Genomic DNA, 12,008 nt, shown 5'->3' with positions numbered 1-12,008 from the left:
CCCCTTTTATAAATAGGAGGAGAGGACTTCCCATTAAGGGGGGCTCTCTCTCTTGGTCTCCCTAGGAAATATGTAAACACATCTCTCAAAAGAGAGAAGAGGATCTGTGATCCAAAACCTTCATCAGATCCAAAAAGGGTCCAAGGGTTCTTGTATTTTGTCTATCATTCATCTTTATCAAATGAAAGAAGATCCGACTCACTCAAGATCGGGTGAATCTTTTCCTTTATCTACATTTTATTTCCATTTAATGTTATTCAACGCATTTTTTCTTATGTCATTAAATCTGGCTATAATCACGCCCAATATTTATACTCGGCTATGTTATTCTACTTCTATTATTCGTCTCGGATCTAGAATTAATTATCTTTAACTAGGATTTACCCCTTCATCTATTTGATTGATTTGCTTAAAAAGTGTTAAACAACTTTTGAGTCAAACAATTTTGACCCACTCAAGATCGGGTGAATCTTTTCCTTTATCTACATTTTATTGCCATTTAATGTTATTCAACGCATCTTTCCTTATGTCATTAAATCCGGCTATAATCACGCCCAATATTTATACTCGGCTATGTTATTCTACTCCTATTATTCGTCTCGGATCTAGAGTTAATTATCTTTAACTAGGATTTACCCCTTCATCTATTTGATTGATTTGCTTAAAAAGTGTTAAACAACTTTTGAGTCAAACAATTTGGCGCCGTCTGTGGGGATTTTCTAGTTAAAATTTTAGTTTCCTCTAGATTTAAATCCAACTCTAGTTCCATTTGCTACTCGTTGTAGCGCCATCCTAGGATTGCATATCGCTTCGGGGAAACAATGAAAATTCGAAAATTAAGGAATTTCCAAATACAGACGAAGTATGCGACATTCTACCTGAAATATAAAAAGGAAAGAGTTATATGTATTCGTCAATGACGGCGTATTCATTGATCTATGCTAAAGTCAATGATGTGTTCGTCAATAACGATAAAGCCAAAGTCATATTATCGCGTAACAAGGATCTATGCTAGGAGTACGCCACTCCAAATATATACATATTCTTGGCAAGCATCACCTTTTCATTAAAAGTATAGAAAATTTCGTGATTCCTCTTAAAGTCCAAACCATGGAACAAAAAATATCCAAGTGGATAACTTGATTTGACCCTTGGTCCTGCTGTTTTCGTATCAATATTAATCAATATAAAAAGAGACAGCAGCTATTGTGTCAGCTACTTCAAGTTTTCTTGCTTCTCCTTCATTGTTTGTAACAGAAGCTCAGGATGAGGCTTGAAAAACAGATCAAGGATGATGTTGGCCAAGCTTTCGGTTTACTTCGCCTTCATTTCCATGATTGCTTTGTTCAGCCCCCCCAAAAATACGAGACAATAGCGTGGATCTGCAAGAAGACGCACAAAAAAGATGTGGTCATCTGGTGCCCCCCTTCTTCCCCAACTGTTCCTCTATCAGATAATATGCTATCTGTACAAAAAAAACTTTACTAAAGCGGCCAGCCACACCAAAATTGGTAGCTGCCACTAAAAGCATAACTAGAGGAGAACATGGCCGCTCCTCTCCACTCGCCGACCGATCAAATCGAGGTAACGAACGATTTAATTTGGTTTAACTAACCATTTTTCTTAATGGAATAGAAGCAGGAGCATTCTCACAGATACACGAAAAGGAAATGCATCATATTCTCCAAAAACAAGCAAAATTAAACAAACTGGGACTCCCCCAGGAAATACATCATATTCTCAAATACAAGCAAAATTAAGCAAACTGGGACTCCCCCAGGAAATACGTCATATTCTCCATTGCAAGCAAAATTAATCAAATTGGGACTCCCCCAGGGAACCCTTTAAGGCTAAGTGCCATCGCCATCGACTCAGGCTAAGAGCCTTCACCATCGACTCAGGCTAAGCGCCTTCACCATCGACTCAGGCTAAGTGCCTTCGCCATCGACTCAGGTAAGCGCCTTCGTCATCGACATATTAAAGTTCGACCTCGCTCGAACTGGGACTCAGGCTAAGTGCCTTCGCCAGGGACTCAGGCTAAGTGCCTTCGCCATCGACTCAGGCTAAGTGCCTTCGCCATCGACACAGGCTAAGTGCCTTCGCCATCGACTAATGCTAAGTGCCTTCGCCAGGGACTCAGGCTAAGCGCCTTGGCAATCGACTCAGGCTAAGCGCCTTGGCCATCGACTCAAGCTAAGTGCCTTCGCCATCGACTCAGGCTAAGTGCCTTCGCCAGGGACTCAGGCTAAGTGCCTTTGTCATCGACATATTACAGTACGACCTCGCTCGAACTGGGACTCAGGCTAAGTGCCTTCGCCATCGACTCAGGCTAAGCACCTTCATCATCGACATATTACAGTTCGACCTCGCTCAAACTGGGACTCAGGCTAAGTGCCTTCGTCATCGACATATTACAGTTCGACCTCGCTCGAACTGGGACTCAGGCTAAGTGCCTTCGACATCGACTCAGGCTAAGTGCCTTCGTCATCGACATATTACAGTTCGACCTCGCTCGAACTAGGACTCAGGCTAAGTGCCTTCGACATCGACTCAGGCTAAGTGCCTTCGCCATCGACTCAGGCTAAGCGCCTTCACCATCGACATATTACAGTTCGACCTCGCTCGAACTGGGACTCAGGCTAAGTGCCTTCGCCATCGACAGGCTAAGCGCCTTCACCATCGACATATTACAGTTCGACCTCGCTCGAACTGGGACTCAGGCTAAGTGCCTTCGCCATCGACATATTACAGTTCGACCTCGCTCGAACTGGGACTCAGGCCAAGCGACTTTGCCATCGACATATTACGGTTCGACCTCGCTCGAACTGGGACTCAGGCTAAGTGCCTTCGCCATCGACTCAGGCTAAGTGCCTTCGCCATCGACTCAGGCTAAGTGCCTTCGCCATCGACTCAGGCTAAGTGCCTTCGCCATCAAAGATTAACAGTTCGACCTCACTCGAACTGGGACTCAGGCTAANCTTCTCGTGATGAAGACAATGTTCAGTAACAAGGATAGAACTTTACACGTTCTTTAATGATTACCTAAGTTTGATGTGGTATTTATCAAATAGTGTCAATCTAAAGGATTACACGTTTAGGAATCACCTATGTAAGTGTGAAGTGGAAGCTGCTTCAATGAGAACTTTGTAAGGCCAATTCTCTACACACTTATGAAACCAGGCGGTGTTCATGGCTGAAACGAACACAACAATGAGAATCAAAAGACGGTTAAGGGTTGGTTGTGTGACATATGGTTTTCTAGGTATACACTAAAGTTCGACGGTTCAAAGATATCAAATCTACCGATTGACTGAGTATATCCGACATATGTTCACTACGGAAAGTTCAAAGGGAAACCTACTTATCCGATGCGATTAATCCTTACTTGAAAATCACATAGCTTTCATATATGATCATTCTTGTTACATCCATTCCCATTCATGTGGGGGATTGTTGGACTTTAAAGGCATTGAGCTTCAAAGACTTTAAGCATTGGGCTTTAAAGTATAAGAGTGTGAATTGGAAATGGTGGAAAATAAAATGGAGGGAAATGAAAATTTGAATGAAGTGAGCTTTTGACTTGCACTTTGTCCCTCATTGGTGAGGGACAACTACATTTGTGTGCTTATATATAGAATCACTTCTTAAAGCTCTTAAAAGGAGTTGAAGAGAATGAACCCTCGCGCCGTCGTCATCGCTCGCTCGGCTCGACTTCGGCTTCGGCTTCGGCTTCGGCTTTGGATTTGGATTTGTCAAATGATTGATCGATAAGATTATTTTTTGGACAAAATTTATTTAATTAATTATTTAATAATTAATTAAATGCCAGATCACTGCTGAAGATTCAGAAGGATAGTCTGGCCGCGGTCCTGGCGTAACCGCGGTAGGACCGCGCCAGAACTCTGCTGCAGATTCAGAGGGCCACTCTGGCCGCGGTCCTGGCGTAACCGCGGTAGAACCGCGGCAGGCCGCGTAAACTTCTGAAAAGGCACCTTTTCCAGAACAAACATCACACCTCTTCCAATAATTGCCTATAAATTCTGAGGCATGGCTTTGTTTCTAACACACCAAAAACATTACAGAACTTCCTTCTTTCTGAAAATACTGCATTCTAATTCGCAGTCTCTCTCTCTCAAATTCGTAAGTGTGATTTTGCTCCGTTTTTTAAGTTCGTTGGTATCCTGCAGTTTGTATTACCACTGTTGCAGGAAGGTTTGTTCCGTTTTATCCTGGGAGGATTTAATCCATTACCTTGGTAACGTGTGAGGGGGTTAAAATTCCTTAAGGACGCACAAGCAAATTGTGGACTCGGAATATTTCTTAATCTTTATTGTTTTTCCAGTTTCTTTTATTCTTCTAACAGTTTTCTGATTTTGCGTTTTAACACAGTAGCAACAACACTTGCTACTTGTTATTGGTTGCTCAATGATTTGTTGGTGTAAATGGTATACTAATTTTGGGTTTTTGAGTCTTGAATTTTGGTGAAGTTTGACATTTGTTATGATCATTTCATATGATTATAAAATAAGAACGTGCTATTGATTGTCTCTTTGTGACCTACATGCCTTGGGTTCTAGCCGTGTAACCAGCAACTAATGCTTGCATTAGGGTAAACTGTTTATATCACACTCCTTGGAGTGTTGCTCGTTTTCGGACCCTGCGTGAACGTGGGATATCTTGTGCACCGTTCACTTAAAAGAAAACATAATCAGGCGACAAACAATGATAGATTCCAATTAAAACTGGAAAAGTAATGGCATTAGTAGAGTTTTCTTATTCTTTAAGGTTACTATAGCTTCAGAATGGTGATTTTCATAGCAGGGGTATGAGCCTAACATTCTGTGTCTTATTACCCTTTGCTACAAATGCAGTCTGTGAGGTCTTGGGGCTTCTGTTTTATTGGCTTTTATTAATTAAAATTATTTTATCTGTTCGGTGTGTGACATATTTTGGTCTATACTGAATGTAAAAGTGGGGAAGTTTAACATAAGGCGACGAAAAGAATTGAGATGTTTGGGCAAAGAACAGAATTTTGAGAGCTAAAAGTGAGCTAGGGAAGTCAACCTAAGGATTTTGGAAAATTCGTGTTTGGGCCTTTAACATGAGTGAGATATCTTCAAATTGCTTTAGTTAACTCCAACTGCACCAGTTGACCTTTGTTATTCCTTCCCTCTGCATGTTTTTGCATGAACCCCCTATTTGTTTTCACTATGTTGTTTCTGTTGTCTTTGTTGTTTTCTTTGACTTTAACTATAAAGGGGATGTTCATGTGCTAATAGCTGGTGACTTTTACTGGAAATATGAAAATCTATTTCTCCTTGAGCTTGAAGGGATAAAAATGAGAATCAAACAATATACTACTAAGGAAGAAATTCTCTCATTGATTTTATGAACAATTTTCACTTTTGGCTCTGTATTTGTACCAGTGATGTCTCATCTATATTATACTTTGCACAATAAAAATTTGAAGTCCTTACAAGATGGCTGATGGGAAGGATACTCGACCACTTGTTATTGACAATGGAACTTGTATGGGTCAAAATTAGACCAGAGAAATTCGGCACGCGAAGACATAAAGCCAAGGTCGGAGAGGTCAAGATCGGACCGTCATCAATAAAGCCAAGGTCGGACAGACCAAGGTCGGGCCATCATCAATAAAGCCAAGGCCGGACCGTCATCAAGAAGGTCGTGGTCGGATAGGCCGAGGTCGGACAGGCCGAGGACGGACAGTCATGAAACTGCTAGTTTGCTTTAGAATACTCAAAAGGAATGTTCTACCGAATATTCTCTCTAAATTGTACCTTTTGTAAGGATTTTCTATGGATACCCCCCTTATAAATAGGAGGGGAGGACTTCCCATTGAGGGGGCTCTCTCTCGGTCTCTCTCTCCCTCTTTCTAGAAAATATGTAAACACATCTCTCAAAAGAGAGAAGAGGATCTGTGATCCAATACCTTCATCAGATCCAAAAAGGGTTCAATGGTTCTTGTATTTTGTCTATCATTCATCTTTATCAAACGAAAGAAGATCCGACTAACTCAAGATCGGGTGAATCTTTTCCTTTATCTACATTTTATTGCCATTTAATGTTATTCAATGCATCTTTCTTTATGTTATTAAATCTGGCTATAATCACGCCCAATATTTATACTCAGCTATGTTTTTCTACTCATATTATTCGTCTCGGATCTAGAGTTAATTATCTTTAACTAGGATTTACCCCTTCATCTATTTGATTAATTTGCTAAAAAGTGTTAAACAACTTTTGAGTCAAACAACCTTAATTAATCTTATACATCAATTTACCCCTCACGTCTCCTCCATTAAGTAACTCAAACGCTTTTGTGCACAAATGCAAACAAATTCATAACATTAGAAGACTATGAGTTAAACCAAGACAAAGCCTATGTGCAGTGACCCTTCTATTTTGCAAAATCCTTATCAGTTTAATAAAGAAAACAACCTACTAACATTAAAAGTACCAAAAAAGGACTAACAATGCCAGAATTACACCAAAAGCACTAGAGTGCACCAGCAGACAGAGTTTACAAAACCTGCATTAAAAAAAAACATCAACTTCCCTACAAATCGCAGCAGAATAATGGAGCACTAAAACTTTCTCGAATAAATAAATGCAATGTTAAGAATCTAAAGTCAAAAATTAAAAAAAAACAATAAACTTACTAATGAAGTTCGCCAACATTTGAACTTGATGTTTTCTTTCCACATGATCTACTATTATGTTATGTCCAATTTGATGGCAATATTTGCAGGTACAATGAATTGATTTCTTCTTTGCTGGTTGTTCATTTAATTCTCTTCTCCTTTTAATTGATTTTCTACCTCTGTTCTTCTCCGTTTCCTCATTAGGGTGCACAATACATAATTTTTCACCTACATTGACATGACATCTCCTTTAAATCCACCACATAATTTTTCAAGTCGTACACTTCAAACAAGTGTTCATTAGCTCTGAAACAAATCAACTTCCGTCCCCCCTTCTGACTTTTAGTTGTTCTTTCTCTGACTTTTGGTGGAATGAGAGTATCCAAAGCAAGAGCTTTTTCATGCCTTTGTTGAAATTTCGTCATAGTTTTCCTTCTAATCCATTCCAACATAGTACAAACTAGTTTCTCTCTAACTTTTACTACAAATGCGTTGAAAGACTCAGTCATGTTATTTGTAACATGATAACTTTTTACATGTTCATCAAATTTATGCCTTTCCCAACTCCCAAGTGATTCTTTGCAATCATATAACATCCAGTTATAACCAGGTTCACTTATTTTTTTCATCTCATTCGTAATTTGCCAAAAGTCATGCATTACAAACCCTACTTAAAGTTGTTATAAAATTGTCTAGCACAAAACCTATGGTTGGCCAATGGAAATACCTTTTTTTACAGCATTTTTGAGCCCTTTCTGCCTATCACTCATAAATATGATGCCTCCAATATCTCCTATGGAAGTATACAAACAATCAAGAAAATACTCCCGTCTGTCCATCCCCCTTATTAACAATAATGACAGCTAGGGGATAAATACCTGAATTTACATCAAGGGAAATAACAACAAGCAATTAACCCTTAAATGGACCCTTCAGAAAACAAGCATCAATACCAATAAAGGGCTTGTACCCATTAATATAGGCATAACTCTGAGCCTCAAAGCTAGTGTAAAAGTTTTCAAGGATTGGACTGTTGGGTTTTTAAGCACTAATATGGGTTAAAAGAGGGTGAATGGGAAATGGAGGGAAATTAAATTTTTAAGTGAAATTTTAAGTTATTGTCCCATATTGGAAGAGGAAGAGGTTTTTGATGGGTATATAAGCAATTGCTCTTCTTCTAGCTCTTAAAGAGTTGAGAAGAAGGCAAGCCTCGTGTCGTCGTCGTCGCTCGGCTCGGCTCGGCTTCGGCTTCGGCTTTGGATTTGGTCAAATGATCGGTTGATTGATTAATTTTTTGGACCAAATTTATTTGTTAATAGTATATATTTACAGAAATGTTATTAAATATTCGTTTTAATAACAGAATATTAATATTAATATTAATATTAAAATCCAACGGAACCGTTTTCAGTTTTTTAGTTGTGTAATTGAAAATTAAACTTCCCTCTTCAATTCCCGATTTATTATTGCATAAATTAGCCATTTATGATATGGCATTTATGCTATGACCGTTTTGCATAAACAGACATTCTGAAGAGTTGCACCTCTTCAGTTTCCAGCCCAACATTGGCTATAAATACAAGTCCATTCACTCAGATTTTCGATACGATTTTCTGAGTTCTCTTCCTTTCTTCTGCATACTCTTAACATCAAAGAAAGCAACAGTAAGTGTGATTTGCTACGGAACTTTGTGTTCGCTGAAACACTGGAGTTTGAAGTACCACTACACCAGTGTGTAATTCGTTCTATTCTGGGAGGAAATAATCCATAACCTTAGGTACTAGGAGGGGATTAAATTTCTTAAGAAAACACTGTGAATTTAGTGGGCTCGGATTAACTTTTGTTTTGTTTATATTTTCTGTTTATATGTTGTTTTATCTTTTCCAGAATTAGTTTACAAATACACTTTACTAACAAGCTTAAGGAATTTAATTATTTTATGTATTTGTGTTATATTCACTGTTTCTGGAGATTAAAACCTTTGTGGTTTTCTACTCCGTTGGAGATTAAAATCTACGTGATTTTAACGTTTGCTTGTGTCATTCTTTTACAGAAATGACTAATGACAACGGAAACCAAGCTGTTCCGATGGTGACTGCCAAAGCGTCGACAAGCCGAACACCGGCATTGGCACTGGCGGAGAAACCCGAAAAATTTTCCGGGTTAGATTTCAAGCGGTGGCAGCAGAAGATGTTCTTCTACTTGACTACTTTAAGTTTGCAGAAGTTCATTAAGGAAGATGTTCCTGTTCTGCCCGAAGAAACTCCAGAGAATGAACGCTTTCTCGTGATTGAGGCGTGGAAGCATTCTGATTTTCTGTGCAAGAATTATGTTCTTAGCGGACTGGAGGACGATCTGTATAATGTCTACAGTAGCGTGGAAACGTCAAAAGAATTGTGGACTGCGCTTGAAAAGAAATATAAAACTGAATATGCCGGGTTGAAGAAATTCGTTGCTGCAAAGTTTTTGGACTACAAAATGGTAGATAGCAAGTCTGTTATTATCCAAATCCAGGAATTGCAAGTGATTATTCATGATCTCCTTGCTGAAGGTATAAATCGAATTAATACTGATGTTGAAAGTAGTAATTTTAGTATTTTTACTAACAGAATTTTCATTGAAGGTCTTGTCATCAATGAAGCATTCCAAGTAGCAGCGATTATTGAGAAGTTGTCTCCTTTGTGGAAGGACTTCAAAAACTACTTGAAACACAAATGCAAGGAGATGTCGCTTCAAGATCTCATTGTTCGGTTGAGAATTGAAGAGGACAATTAAGCTGCTGAAAAGAGAGGCCGTGGAAACTGAACAATAATGGAAGCAAATATTGTTGAGGATACTTCTCAAAATAAGAGAAAGAGAAAGCAGGCTTCTGGACCGAAAAGCAACCCAAGCAAGAAGCAGTTCAACGGAAATTGCTACAACTGTGGGAAAGCTGGAAACAAATCTACGGAGTGCCGTTCTCCGAAGAAAGACAAGAAGAAGGGTCAAGCAAACATGGTTGAAAAGCATGAAGATGTTGATGACTTGTGTGCTATGCTTTCTGAATGCAACCTGGTGGGAAATCCTAAGGAGTGGTGGATTGCTTCTAGAGCCAATCGCCATGTTTGTGCTGTTAGGGAAGCCTTTACAACATATGCTCCTGTTGGACCCGAAGAGATTCTTTCTATGGGAAATGCTGCAATGGCCAAGATTGAAGGATGCGGGAAGATCTTTCTGAAAATGACTTCTGGCAAGGTGGTGACTTTGAACAACGTCCTTCATGTTCCCGAGATTAGGAAGAATTTAGTCTCTGTTGGACTTCTTGTTAAGAATGGTTTTAAGTGTGTTTTTGTATCCGATAAGGTTGTAATAAGTAAGAACGGAATGTTTGTAGGAAAAGGTTACCTCACTGAGGGCCTTTTCAAGCTGAATGTAGTGGTTGTTGAGAATAATAACAAAATTTCTGCTTCGTTTTACTTACTTGAGTCAAATGAATTATGGCATATACGTTTGGGTCATGTCAATTATAAAACCTTGCGGAAAATGATTAACTTGGAAGTATTGCCTAAGTTTGAATGTGACAAATAAAAATGTCAAATATGTATGGAATCTAAGTATGTTAAACATCCTTATAAGTCAGTTGAAAGGAATTCAAATCCTTTAGACTTAATTTACACAGATATTTGCGACATGAAGTCAATACCATCTCGCTCTGGAAAGAAGTATTTCATAACTTTTATTGACGATAGTACTCGATATTGCTATGTTTACTTACTTAATAGTAAAGATGAAGCAATAGACGCATTCAAGCAATATAAAAATGAAGGTGAAACGCAACTTAACAAGAAAATCAAAATGATAAGAAGTGATAGGGGTGGTGAATATGAATCTCCTTTTGAACAAACATATTTAGAATATGGAATTATTCATCAAACAACAGCCCCTTACACGCTCCAATCCAATGGGATTGCTGAAAGAAAGAATCGTTCATTAAAGGAGAATGAATGCATTGTTGTTAAGTTCTGGTTTGCCACAGAACTTGTGGGGGGAAGCCGTTCTTACAGCTAACCGTATACTAAATCGAGTACCCCATAGCAAAACACAATCCATTCCATATAAAAAATGGAAAGGAAGGAAGCCCAACTTGAATTATTTTAACGCGTGGAGGTGTTTGGCAAAAGTGCAAGTTCCTAAACCCAAAAGGGTAAAAATAGGACCGAAAACCGTTGATTGTGTTTTCATAGGATATGCGACCAATGGTAATGCATATCAATTTCTGGTTCAGAAATCAGAAAATCCCGACATTCATAATAATACGGTTATAGAATCAGATAATGTTGAGTTTTTTGAAAATACATATCCGTATAAAAAGGAATGTGAGTTGATTGGTGAAGGATCTAAACGACCTCGGGAAGAAACAAAAGAAAGTACATTTAATCAGGAGGATCCAAGACGTAGTAAACATCAAAGAACGTCTACTTCATTTGAACCAGATTTTGCGACTTTCATATTGGAAAATGAGCCTCAAACATTTAAAGAAGCTATGTCTTCTTCGGAATCATTATTTTGGAAAGAGGCAGTCAATAGTAAAGTAGAATCCATATTGAACAACCATACATGGGAATTGGTTGATCTTCCTCCTGGAAATAAACCTTTAGGTTCTAAATGGATTTTTAAGAGAAAAATAAAAGATGATGGCACTATTGATAAATTTAAGGCAAGACTTGTAGTCAAAGGGTATAGACAACGAGAAGGTCTTGACTACTTTAATACATACTCTCCAGTTACAAGAATTACGTCCATACGGATGTTAGTCGCATTAGTTGTAGTGTATGGTCTTGAAATTCATCAAATGGACGTTAAGACAACCTTCTTGAATGGAGATTTGGAGGAAGAAATCTACATGAAACAAACTGAAGGGTTTGTGGTTCCACGTAAAGAAAAGAAGGTATGTAGACTTGTTAAGTCCCTTTATGGACTAAAACAAGCACCCAAACAATGGCATGCGAAATTTGACCAAACAATGTTGTCAAATGGTTTTAAGATAGATGAACGTGATAAATGTGTGTACATTAAAAATGTTCCAAATCACATAGTCATTGTTTGCTTATATGTGGACGATATGCTGATAATGAGTAATGACATTGCCAACATAAATGCTACTAAGCGTATGCTAACTAGGAAGTTTGATAAGAAGGACTTGGGAGTTGCTGATTTAATTCTGGGGATTAAGATCCATAAGACTCCTCAAGGTCTGGCATTGTCACAATCTCATTATATTAAGACAGTACTTGAAAAATTCAAGCACTTAGGGTTTAAAGTTGCAAAGACTCCAATTGACGTGAATCTTGCATTAGCAAAGAA

Source organism: Nicotiana attenuata, chromosome 2, assembly GCF_001879085.1.
Source record: "Nicotiana attenuata strain UT chromosome 2, NIATTr2, whole genome shotgun sequence".
Taxonomy (NCBI): Eukaryota; Viridiplantae; Streptophyta; class Magnoliopsida; order Solanales; family Solanaceae; genus Nicotiana; species Nicotiana attenuata.
This window is presented reverse-complemented; position numbering follows the sequence as displayed.